Here is a 12,828-nt window from a genome sequence, read left to right on the forward strand (position 1 = left end):
ACAGCTATTGAAACCTAAGGGGGATTAAGTAAAGCTATTTTAGCAACCTGGGCAAACACCAAAGAATCTCACACATAAACACAAACACAGCTGAGGCAACCAGGTGATTTAAGGTAGGGAGACAGAGCTATTCAAACTTGGATGTCTGTTTATTTGTCCTCAAGGTGCAGGGCTTCTGGGCAGGCATAACAAGAATGCAGCACATTCACATTCACAGCCCTACGAGTCTGTATGGGAACAGAGGCTTATGGACTTACATGTGCGAAGAGAAAGCAGCAGCACAGAACTGGTGTCATGCTGTTCTCACACCGCGGCTTCCCCAGCACTGAGACAAGACTTCCACTTCGCTGTCATATTGCCCCCCCCCACAAATCAAAGCTTCAAGGTATTTTGAGGGGTGGAGAAGCAGGAGACGGTGCAGATATCTGAAATTCTTTTTAATTGTGAATAAAGCCTGCAGTACTTGTCATATGCTTCCTGAATACCTCTCTGAATGTCTTTAAAACTACAAAAATGCATCTGGATTTTAAAAAATATACAGAAAGACGTGGCATTAAGAGTATGCCATAAAATAAAGACCATGACAACCCATTCAGTCTGAGAATATAATAGTGAGTACTGTTTTTAAAGGCTTTGCTGGCTCTGGTGGCCCCTATTTGTTAGCTGTGAGACAGGAAAGCAGGTTGTGAGAGAGGGGTAACGTGCGGCAAAAGGTCATGAACTGGGACTCAAACCCATAACGGTCGCGTTGAGGACTAAGGCCTCCCCAATGTGCAGTATTTCTAAAGGACAAAGTTTAGAACTGAGAATCTCAAGGAATGAGTATGAAGTGCCAGACGAGCTGAAATAAGACCGAACAGCCCAGAAAATACTCGAACCTGTTCATTCCAGAGACATTAGAGTCCATTGCCTCTCGGTTCTGGCCAACTGCCTCAAGAGGTGCCATCAAAGGAGAACTCTAAGAGGTACAAACATGAGTCAGTAACCACTGACAGCAGAAACTGAGCAAAACTGGAGAAAGCTATAGGAGGAGTCATCACATAACCCCAACGCCCCATGGATGGATGAAGGACATCAGCAGTTCCTGCAGGATTCTCTCAGAGGAAGACCACATACATGTCACGTTGGAAGACATCCACTATTTATAAAACTCAATTGTGCTTCAGGAAGCCATCTGGACCTGGATATTAGTTTTATTCAGTGCTTTAGTGTTTTTGCTGACTTTGAAAACATTTAGCGATCCTTGAGATTGGAATGAGCCTACTTGGTTTCTAAGCCAGAATCTTTAGAGTCTGGACTCATTCAATAAGCAGATGAAGACATTCTTAAGGGCCTTGCATGGTTGAGTGATGAAAATTGCTCATTTTATACCCCACAACCCCACTGGCTAACTTTTCACCCCCCTCTTTACATGTGAAACTGTTATGTGGTTGGTCAGCATCTTGTGAGTGCATCTGTTTATGTGGAAAACATCCTCAGCACCTCAACTTCCAGAAGCTGGTTTCTTAGCCAAAGAGCAGGATGGACAGTTTTGAGGAGCATTTGTCCAAAGCCGTGAGGAACTGTGTGCTGTACTAAACTCTCCCCAATGCTTGGGGCTTGGAAGAAAGGAAGGAGGGATCAAACAGTTTAACTTGAACATGCTGGAATGATAATTCCACGTTTCAACTATTGCTGCCCACGTCTCTAGGAGTTATTACTTTCCTAAAGCAATAACATTAATAAACTTCAAGCATAAAGTTCTTTTACCCCCAGAGTTATAACTGTATGCCTACAGAGAGCTGTAGCCATACAGTTCTCTGTAAACTCATTTTATTTCCCCAAATACGTTCTTCAATGTTTCAATGACTGAAATGAATGAAAAACATTCTGTTTGAGACAGGCTGCTTGTACTCACTTTTATTCAGAGAGACACTGGCAAAGACAGCCTGCTCTCACTAACGGGGGAGCGAAGTAGCGCCTGCCCGGGGCAGAGTCGGTGACTCAGTGTGGACCTCTTGAGCGATCTGCCACAAGGTTTGGGGCTTTGGAGTGCAGCACTTCTGGCATTTCGCTGGCTTTCTGCTCCAGGCAGAAAGTACTCTGCCACCTCTTTGCTCCGGTCAGTGAGACCTGGACAGCTCTGCTGGCATTTGTGGGACTATGAACTGAAAACAAGTCTGGGCTAAGCCCCAAAAGCTGGCCTGCGAGAGGGCTTCGTTAGTCGTCCAAGTCGACAGCCTGAGAGCTGTGACAAAACTTCAGACGACACACATTTGGGTAAAGAAAAAAAAAAATCGGCTCATTTGGAAAGCAGAATGTCTGCTTGCACACCTAATTTCTCCATCGTTAATCATTAGCACATTGTCAGCCTATACGTTGCTAGTTAAATAGCTGATGTGCATCAAATTTTGTCAAAACAGAAGAAATACTGAACTGTGGCATGAAAAAGGAAAGTACTGCCAGCATTAGTCTCTCACCATTTTCCTTCCTCTTCTCACCTCTCTTCATTATCTTCACACCCTTTAGATCAACCGTCACCTTCCCTCTTTACTCGCATCGCTTGTTTCTCATCGTCCTTCTCTTTCTTCTACACACACCCCATGGACACAAGTCTAGTCCAACCTGAATATACAGCATAAAGCTACTTGATGTAAGTGTTAGTAGGATCCAAAGACAAAATCCTACAAAAAGGGATATCTAATGTTGTCACGTCACACAACACTTTAGCTCTTAGTTGTTTGAAATGTATGTTTTTTTGTCATCTTTGACGTTTTTGGCATGAAATACAATTCTTTCAAAGTGAAAAGCAATTGAGCTTATATTTCTTGCACAATGGCAAAATCTGGACTGTAGTAAATATACAAGAATAACCAAAAAAGTGGGGCTGTTTTAAATCAGGTCTACCCCTGCTGGCCCAATACTGCGTTGCATGTACAGTACAGACCAAAGGTTTGGACACACAGTTGTGTCCAAACTTTTGGTCTGTACTGTACATTGGAAGTCAGAACTCGGAACTGAGCTTAAAGTCACAACGATCCAGTTAATACAGTCGGAGAAGTCAGTATTCAACATGGCGACGCTCAAGTTGATGTTGTTTGTACCTTTTACAATGATTATCTTTAGCTGTACTTTCCACCACTTTTAATTTGTTCAGTTTAGAGCAGGGGTGTCAAACTCCAGTCCTCCAGTTGCTGTCCTGCAGTTTTTAGATGTGCCACAGGTACAAAACACTGGAATGAAATGACTTAATTTCCTTCTTGTGTAGATCAGTTCTCCAGAGTCTTAATGATCTAATTATTCTATTCAGGTGGTGCAGCAGAGGCACATCTAAAAGGTGCAGGACAGCGGCCCTCCAGGACTGGAGTTTGAGACCCCTGATTTAGAGTAACAATCACTAACATTTTAGACGCACCCTTATGTGCTGTAAAACAAATATGTTTCCACCTCAGTGGCCATATTGAAACACAAAGTCGGCCTGACACGTCGTAACTGTGTAGTTGCTGCAGTCAGAGAGTTTCCAATTACCAACTACTAATGGAACGAAACATTAGTGCAGATGTAGTCAGCCTAGTTCTAAAACAAAGAGACAAGAACAAAATGCACATTTCTGTGGTACCACAGCTTACTATTGATGCGGCCATATTGAAACGCTACGAGGGGCTTTACAAGTCGTAACTGGGGAGGTTGGTCTGTGTTGCTCCGGATTTACCAGTGGAAAATTCAATGTTCCAGTTGATTTTTCCGACTGGAAAGTCGGACTTTCCCAGTTAGTTCTGGATACAGCACTTTTTAAAATCGAAGTTTTTTTATTTCGGCATCAAGTAGGACTCAGATGCACCAATAGGTCCTCTATTATGTCCAAGAAGTTAGAATACTCACAACCTGCTTTTTTATTTAACCAACTGAAACCATCTGTAAAAATGATGGTAGATTGTTTGGTATCAACATTAGATTTATCTAGCATTCTGCTCAACAGCTGGTGTTATGATTGAGGTTACATGGAATACTTCAATACCAAATGTCCCGTTGTTGATCCCTGAGAAAGATCTAAAATATCATAAAGTGAAACCGGAGTGGCAGGTGATACTAACTCTTATGGTGATGAATTATTGACAGTAATTAATAAATATTCTTACCCAATGTCAGCTTAGTTGAACTGACTGACTGTAGATGTGGGCTGAACCACGTGCAACTTCCAACAGGGTTTGGGATAATGAAGAGTTTCCCAACAGTACTGTTGATGCAAATGTGCGTCTCTCAACCACATCATTAACCCAAGGTGAATTTCATTAGAACAATTAATTAGAAATGTCTGACACTTCAGTCTATGTTTCAGTTAGCTGCGTCTTTCATTTTCAGTACACCAGAAAGTCCACATACGGCAACGATTCCATGATCAGCATTTCCATCTCAATCACTGCTTTCATTATTTCATCATGAATGCAGTTTTGGTGCTTTAGTAATTACAATAAATTTAGATGAGACTAGAAAAATGCTAAACCATATTTTTTTTTTCTAGGGAAATTTTGTGTCACCAGAAAGCAACCAAGAAAAACAATCTCTACGTTTTTAACAACCAATTTTATCCAATCCATATCTTTTCCCATTTTGAGTAGACCCCATTTTAAAAGCTACAGAGCCCAGAGTCCCATTCTAAGAAATGTAAATTTGCATTGCCAGCAGCTACGACTGTATTAAGGCTCATTTGCATGGATGCCAAGTGCACTTAAAGGGAGTAATGACACATTTTCCCAGCAGAACATTTTCTATTCATGTAAAACCTTCTGTAGACACACAAATGTGCAATATTTACATGCCTCCCTGTTGCCGCTACAGAAGGGCATGCGTTTATTTCTGGAATATTTTTACAGATTGCACAGTGTAAAGAAACTGATATCTCTATATGTCTGGTTTTTTTTAGCCTTGCTTACCTTTAGTTTATAAAAATAGAGTCAAACAGTGAGTAATGATTTAATAAGTAATGTATTCTTTTATTAGCACTATGCTGAGCAAGAGATAAAGGTTGAGCAGTCTAAGAGTTTCTTCCAACATGATCAAAACTTCTAAGAGTGCTGGGTATTAACAATCAAAACGTTTACATACTGTAGCTCCATAAATGTTTCCATTTGTTTGCATAGCAGTTTTCAGCACCAAGGCAGTTCAAAGTGCTGTACATCACAAACACGTCATACAGTCACCAATTATGAAACAAACAATAACAATTACCAAAAGGTAATGGTTTTGGTACATTTTGTCAAATGTCATAATCAAAGTCATCAAATGTGTTGATCAATGTTTTACTTACTGCTAATCAAAGGCTATTCTGAAAAGTTGGGTTTTTACTCTTGATTTAAAGGAACTCACTGTTTGGGCTGTTTTGCAGTTTTCTGGAAGTTTGTTCCAGATTTGTGGTGCGTAGAAGCTGAATGCTGCTTCTCTACGTTTGGTTCTGGTTCTGCTCTGCATCCCCAGAACCAGAAGACCTGAGAGGCCTGGAAGGTTGGTGCAACGCCAGCAGATCTTTGATGTGTTGTGGTGCTGAGCCATTCAGCATTCAGTCCTTAGATTTTGCTGAGACATTAGTCCTTTAATTCTGGAAATGTTCTTCAGTAAAAGAAAAGAAGGCTGACCTTGTAACTGTCTTTATGGGGCTCTGAAGGTCAAAGTCTGAGTCCATCAGCCCTGAACCAAATATCTGAATTCTCTCACCAGCAGTGATTCAGCTCCACAGAGTATGATAACGAGTTCCTTTGACTTCGCACTCCTGCACTACCTTATTGTTCGACTGTTGTGGTGACATCATGGCAGCAAGGAGCTGCCATGTTTCATTCTGAACATGGCAGACTGTGTTGGACCACCGCCAGCCCCTGAAGACCCCCGCTTTAGAGTATTAGCTGGTTGACTTGTAAACCCTAAAGAATGATCAGAAAGAAGCTAACTTCCGGGAAATACATTTTCCTAAGATGTTTAAAAGCTTGCTCTTTTGGCTGAAAATGATGAAGTAATGGCAGGAATTTAATGACGACTTCAGTAGCGTGCCAGACCCAATATTTGCTGGAGATCCCAGTGATTCACTGTCCTAGCCAAAGGAAAGAGTCTGCTGTGGCTCGCCCGAGGAGAGGCCCAAAAGCAGCATGACGTGTAAGACACACAGCGAAGAACACACACTTAAAAAAGCAGTCCCTGCCTAAGGAGATTTGTCTGCATGAAGAAGATTTACTCTAATCTATGTCCTTTTTTTAAATTTGGTGTCTACATGTGATGCAGCCAGCTATTCGTTCACCCTAATTTGGAAGAAAAAGGGAAAACATGTCTAAAAGTCTTGTAGATAGAGGAAAACAAATGATCTCTTCTAAAATATTCCCGAAAGCAGTAGATCAGGAATGTACCTGGGGAATTACTCAAGACGGAATTATTTTTTGATGTTACACTAACATCAAACATCATGTGAGAAAGCGCTTTATAAATAAAGTTATTAAAATGATCATGTTTTCCTCACACACCTTTTTGATCCAGGTTCCACAAGGAAGTGAGGCATGATTTTTTCTCTCAGACCTCCTTCAAATGCATATTGAACCCAAACGTCTTCGTTTGGACTACATCTCATATTATTTTTTGGTTTTCTTCAGATTCTCTGGTTCCTCCCACCGTCCAATCATGCCTCACAATGTGCGCAAACTGTCAACTGTACTAAGAACATTTTAGATGTTGTAACGTACTCTCGGGTAGATGTGGAACGGTGCGACATGAGGAAGCAGCGTTTTGTACAACCTGCAGTTATGCTGTATCACTTATACAGCTTGATACTTAGTGACAATTATCCAATCTTGAAGAAGCAAATGCATGAATAACAATTTACAATTTGGATTGTAAAGATAATATTACTAACTTAAGCACCTTTTGCACTGCACAGCCAGACCCGGACCGACCCGGGCCGGTCTGGCTTCAAAGCAGGGCTGATTGTTTGTGCATTAGCACTTCCGGCCCGGTACCATCCCGCTCCCTGGAACCCCAAGAGCTGCGGTTCCAGTCGGGCCGGCCAGACGGGGCTGGTTTGGAGTTAGCCTTTGATTGGTGCATTGGCTGCGGAGGCGGGACAAAGACGAGTCGTCTTCCAGATCTCTGGGTCAGTCTGTCATTTTAACATGTGGTGTCAAAAAATTGCCGTCATAATCTATTCTGACCCGTAAGTTTTTAAATGATAATGACAGAATATTCAATTGTATTTTATTTTCTTTTGGTTAAAATAATTTTAAACAAGCGGAGCGAACGATCCACATCATGTCACCAGATTAAACAGATAAATATGCAACTTTTTCCCGCAGTGAGAGGAAAAAAAAACCTACACTGACTGTGTCCCACTATAGTCTGGATATAAATAATGCAATTTTATGTTTGCATCTAAATTATGAACTATTTATCTGCGGTATCCTGAATGAATATCTCAACTTCCTGGTCTGCATCAGTTGTACATAATCATAATCTCAATCTCAGGGTTTTGAAGTTGATCTGAATGATGAATCTCCGCTCTGTGCTACACTGGGATTACAATCACCTCTTCCGCCAAATATTTTAATGCTAAATGTAAATAACATTTCTCCAATTGAAGTCGGTAAGGCTGTGAACGAGGGGATTTTCGCACTTGAGACCACACTCCGATGTAAAGCTGTGGTGAATGTTTCCCTCAGTTTACTTGCTGACAAGCTCATATAGAAGGAGCTGGACCCAGGAAGGAAACTGTTCTGCTGTCACTGGGGAGATCGTTGTAAAGTCAACATTTACCTCAAGTCTCCTGATGGAAGAGGCCGTCGTTGTGTGTTTTCCTGCAGCAAAAAGAGGGTAAGGAAATGCAAACAAACCAAAAGAAAGATAAAAAGGTAAAAGTATAAAATATGTAGATATTGGTTCCCCATGTTTAATAGTAATAAGTAGTCCATAATTTATAAACTTGTAGGGGTTTCCAGTTGTTCTGGTTATCACTTTTTCTTCAGTGCACTAGAGAATATTTGCAGCCATCTATTTCTTACACAGTCTAAGCACTAACTTAAGATGTTCAGTTCAAAAGATCTTATGAGGCATGAATGGTATGTAGAACGCATTGTCATCTGCAGAGCAATGATATGAGATGAAAAGTGATGAAAATCATCAGGAAAGGTGATTGTAAACCAGGAATGTCAGTGGCCCTAAGACAGAGCCTTGAGGTACACCAATGAAGATGACTGATGAACCTACGTTGCATAATGGTTTAGGGAACTGGTTTCTTTATAAGTACAAAATGAAAAGGAATTAAATAACAAATCATGAGTATAAAAATAGGGCATGAAGTGTGAAATGAATGGTTGTCTTTTTCATATCTCTCTGTGTTGGATCTGAGGACTAGTGACTTTTCTAGGTTGTACTCCAGAGTCTTTCACCAGCCCCTCTGTGACCCCACACAGGTTTAAATGGCTATGGAAACAGAGTGAACAGAAGTATGTCACAGAATTTCCTTCTGTCTATGTTAAAACCGTTTTCACGCTACGTCTGTAGCTCCCAAACTTCAATCATTTCTACGGAGTGACAGCTCCAATCAGCTGTTGCCCACTGATTGAAACTGACGCCTCGGATAATCGGAGCCAAAAATAAAAGAGCTGCAGAGTTTTCTTCTGCAATTTAATTTTATTCTGCCCTTATTTAAGGCATCTCTTTAACATGCAAATGTATGTAAATTAGCTCAGAGCCAAATATCTGAGGAGCAGTGGGGTTTCTTAGTGCATTCGCCACCACTGGCACAACAAGCCAGAATTAACCAGACAGATAAAGTTGGTCCTTTGGGCTGTTGCTGTAAATAAAGATCTGTCTTTATTCGGCTCGCACATAATAAATGACTGCATAAAAATCATTCCAGGCCTTAAAATGTGGTGTTCTACATTCCATACTACATAAAACCAGAACCAGATATTTGAATGGACCGCGTAGAAATGCACGATCTCTGTTTTTCTCTCTTGTTGACGGCCGGTTTAGGTCAGTTAGAATGACCAAAAGCTGATTTTTAAAAGTCTTTAAATTCAACAGCTTAAGATTTCTATTTCTTTAAATGATTTGGGAACGATTAGATATTTAATAACCTCCAACTTAAACATTTGGCACAGTTGTTGATGTATTTATGGCAAAACTTCATACTTTGCATTCTTGTGTAAATACATAAAATAAAATAAAAATCAGCCAAGATATCAGGCTTAGTATCATGAACCTCCACATTTCTGGTTTATCCTTCTTAGATCTTGAAGAACAATGACTCGTAAGTATTACATCATGGGAATGTCCAGGAAATGGCGTGTGTAGCCATGTTTCCATCACTGTTTTTATTTTTCTGCATTTTGAAGTACCCAATAGAAGTGCAAATAAAAAAAATATTTCCATGTTAAAACAGAAGTCTTCAGTTTACATTTCTACAGTAAAGCAGAAGTCTTCAATGTAAATAAGAAAAGGGACAAAGTTGGACTTACTTCCGATGTCCATTCTGTCACACATACGTCAACATCTGATGAAATTCCACTTTCCGTAGCCTGGCTGATTCGCTCCAATGGAAGCATGTCTATTTAGTATTTTCTTTTATGTGACATTTTAAAAGATTGCTCAAAATTTCCACGACAACTGGATGGAAACATAGCTTGTGCGTTAACAACAAAGCTAAAGCCTGGTTGAGGGGGCAAAGAGTGTCATGAGGAAAGCAAAGTGGAAGTATTGATAAAGAAATCTCCGTTCATCTGCCTGGAATTTAAAATTTGAGTGCAAATGGGTCTTCCAAAATGATGCCAAGAATACGGCCAAATTAGCTACAAAGTACGGTCATTGGAGTGGTCACCTCAAAGCTCATGAGCAGAAATGAAAAAATGCGTGAAGAAGAAGGTGGCCTACAAACATGACTCAGTTCCATCAGTTCAGTCAGGAATGGGTCAAAACTCCAGTAAACTATTGTGGGAAGAAAATCCAAAACGTTTGACCCAATTCATGCAGTTTATGAGGCATTTCTACCAGATACTAAAAGAAATGTATGTGGACTTCAGATTCTGAAGAAGCTAAAAAAAAAAAAGCAATGATCTCTAAAAACCTCACACTCATCATTCAGACGCAAAAAAACCCACACACACAAGATGACTCCAGGTGCACAATTAAAATACACATTATCCAACCACACACTGCAAAGACGGCCTACAGTGCGAAGACGGCTGCTAACAGGGACAGCACCAGCAGCACACCTGACAGCTCCACGCACCGTGGATGCTAGCTGTGTGTGCAGCCAGAGGAGCAGTGATGTCTACAGGCTCAACGGAGTGGTAGACAGGTTTTGCTCAGTCATGGCAGGCTGAACCCCTGGAAGGCATGGAGGAAAGGGAGGGTGAGTCCAGACTGAACATCGTTCACTATGTGGGAAACAAACACGGTGAATGAACATTTGGTAAGTTCAAAATGTGTTGTAGCGATTACTGTTATTCAACAGTAAGCTGTCCGGTGTTACTATGCTAAATATGAATGGAATGCACAATATCAAACCAGGTGCCCCAGAACTCCTGCTACACAACAATGGACGCTTGGAGAGCAAAAGGTTTTCTGAGGAGGTTTTCAGAATCTCCGATAGACTGAAAACTCACTCCAACAGTCCACATACTTTGGTTGACTGCTTTCAGCCAAAGCCTTAGTGATATTTTGTCCTTCTATTACTCATGCTGATCGACTGGGGCTCCACAATCGTTTGACATTCTTGGATCACAGGCTACTGTTGATACTCTAGATTTATGAAGCTTTTTATCTCAGTGTTTCTCTTGCTGCTGTGGAGAATCTATCTGTTCTCCATGCTAAGTTCTTGATGTGTGAGGATGAAGAAGAGTCAGTGAGATGAATTCATGAATTACATTTATTAATACCAAGATACAGCTGGTCCATTCCTCATGCTACCTTTAGGAGTTAGCAGGACAAAATGGCATCCAAGAACAGTTGGTGATCTCCTTTGTTAGCCTCTATCTAAGCTACGGCCTAAAGACGGCGTTCCCTAATGATTCCTTATCCCTTAACCTTAGCTTTGAGGGTGTTAATAACATGTCATTTCCTTTAATTTTAGCTTTGCAACTATCTGAAAGAGATAGAGGAAAAACACAGAATTATTTATTCTCAACATTGCTTCGTCCAATCATAGATTAGATTTTTTCCCGGGGTCTTTCCAAAGTGCTAACTTCTGACAGCCCCATTCAGCGTCTCTGTCTCTCAGGGCTCAGAATGATTGGCAGCCGTCTAGCCACGCCCCCTCGGTTTGCGGCTCATTGGGGCTAATTTTGGTCTGCCCAGGGCCAGCGCGCGTCCACAGGATTCATCCAATCAGGATGGACTTTCCTCGAGCTCGGGAGTGTGTGGGCGTGGTTTGGCGTAGACTGAGAAGGAGCCATGGCGAACAATATTAGCATAAACAAGGTGGATTATTTAACCTTGTTGTGTCCCAGAAAAGTCGTTGGAGTGAGTTTCTCTTTAAATAATGTGGGTCTCATTTAAAAATATATTGTATCTTGTTTCATTTTATCAGTGTGATTGTGTCCAGTGTTGGGGAATTAATGCAGGGGAATTAATTTGGACAACTGCAGAGGCTCTATGCAACTGGTCTTTGGTATGTTTCCATGGCTGTTTTTTTATGGTTGTCTATAGCAGGTTTTCTCCTTATTTTTCATATTGGATGGGTCTCTCATTGGAATTAGAAAAAGTAAAGAAAAAAGGGGGGAAAAAAAGGGTGTTTTTAAATCTTCATGGGGGCCTATTTCTGTATACAATGTGGGGTTGTGGGGACCTCTGCTCCTTGTGGGGACATTTTCTTGGTCCCCATGAGTAGAAATGTTTATGGGTTAGGGGTTAGGTATGTGATGGTTACGGGTAGAGTAAGGGTTAGAGTGTAGAAAATGAATGGAAGTTAATGAAAACAAACTTCCCACAATGCATGAAAACATGACAGTGTGTATGTGTGTAAATGCACTGCATTTGTTGGCACTCCCAGGTTGTTGTTTTGGGGACAACATGTACAACTTTGAGGGCTGTTTCCTCAGAGATCTGGTTTCCAGAGTGCCAACATTCAAACAACCACATCTATTTAATTTATTTTTGCTTTCCACGTATTAGACATCATTGGAAAGCTTAGAATTCACACTTTCAGAATCTGTAAAATAATTCAAAACTCCCCCCAGGTGATTTGTTCCTGGTTTTTCCATGTCCAGTCACATTTCTGAGTGCTGGAACAAAGGTTGTTGGGTAACGTTACGGGACTGAAGCTGGAGATCTCTGCTTTAAGGTATAGTAGTGAAATAAAATGTGATTCTTCCTCGCTATGCCATGCCAACTTCCTTACCTATTACTCTACGAACCACCACAAATGAACCTGCAGCCTCGCTATCATTAACCCAACACTATGATCTTCCCTCTTCTATGTCCTCCACATACATATTACATGCTACATCGTTCCTGTTAATTACTATTTACGCGTCAACTTCCTCTGAGTCCAGGACCTGAAGTACGCTGACACTAGCAGTGGTTGTAAAGCACTTGGTTATTGCCTGGAAAAGTTTTATCACCGTTGGCACCATTTCCACTAAATTAAGGGAATGGATTCATATTGTGCTGCAGCGTCTCATGTGTTGTTTTTATAGCTTTTCTCTTTTGTGTGTGTGCTGAGAGATAAACAAACGGCCATTTTGATTAAAGGTCTTCGATGGGTTGTTTTTTTTTGTGCATGTGGGTGTGTATTTTTGTTTGTGGCTTGTCACTGCTTTGCTGAGTGCATGTGCGGATATTAATAAATTTGACTTTATTATCCACCTGACAGGCTGT

General features: G+C 40.9%; 1 long non-coding RNA gene across 1 annotated transcript in view; it reads left to right on the top strand.

Annotated features, from left to right (window-relative positions):
* Positions 1-2,932: 2,932 nt before the first annotated feature.
* The window catches only part of LOC114138806 (uncharacterized), a 28,816-nt gene continuing 18,920 nt past the window's right edge, over positions 2,933-12,828 (top strand). The window contains exon 1 of the long non-coding RNA XR_003594309.1: positions 2,933-2,971. This is a non-coding gene — a long non-coding RNA (uncharacterized LOC114138806). The remainder of the gene's footprint in view (positions 2,972-12,828) is intronic.

This window comes from Xiphophorus couchianus, chromosome 23, assembly GCF_001444195.1.
Source record: "Xiphophorus couchianus chromosome 23, X_couchianus-1.0, whole genome shotgun sequence".
Classification (NCBI taxonomy): Eukaryota; Metazoa; Chordata; class Actinopteri; order Cyprinodontiformes; family Poeciliidae; genus Xiphophorus; species Xiphophorus couchianus.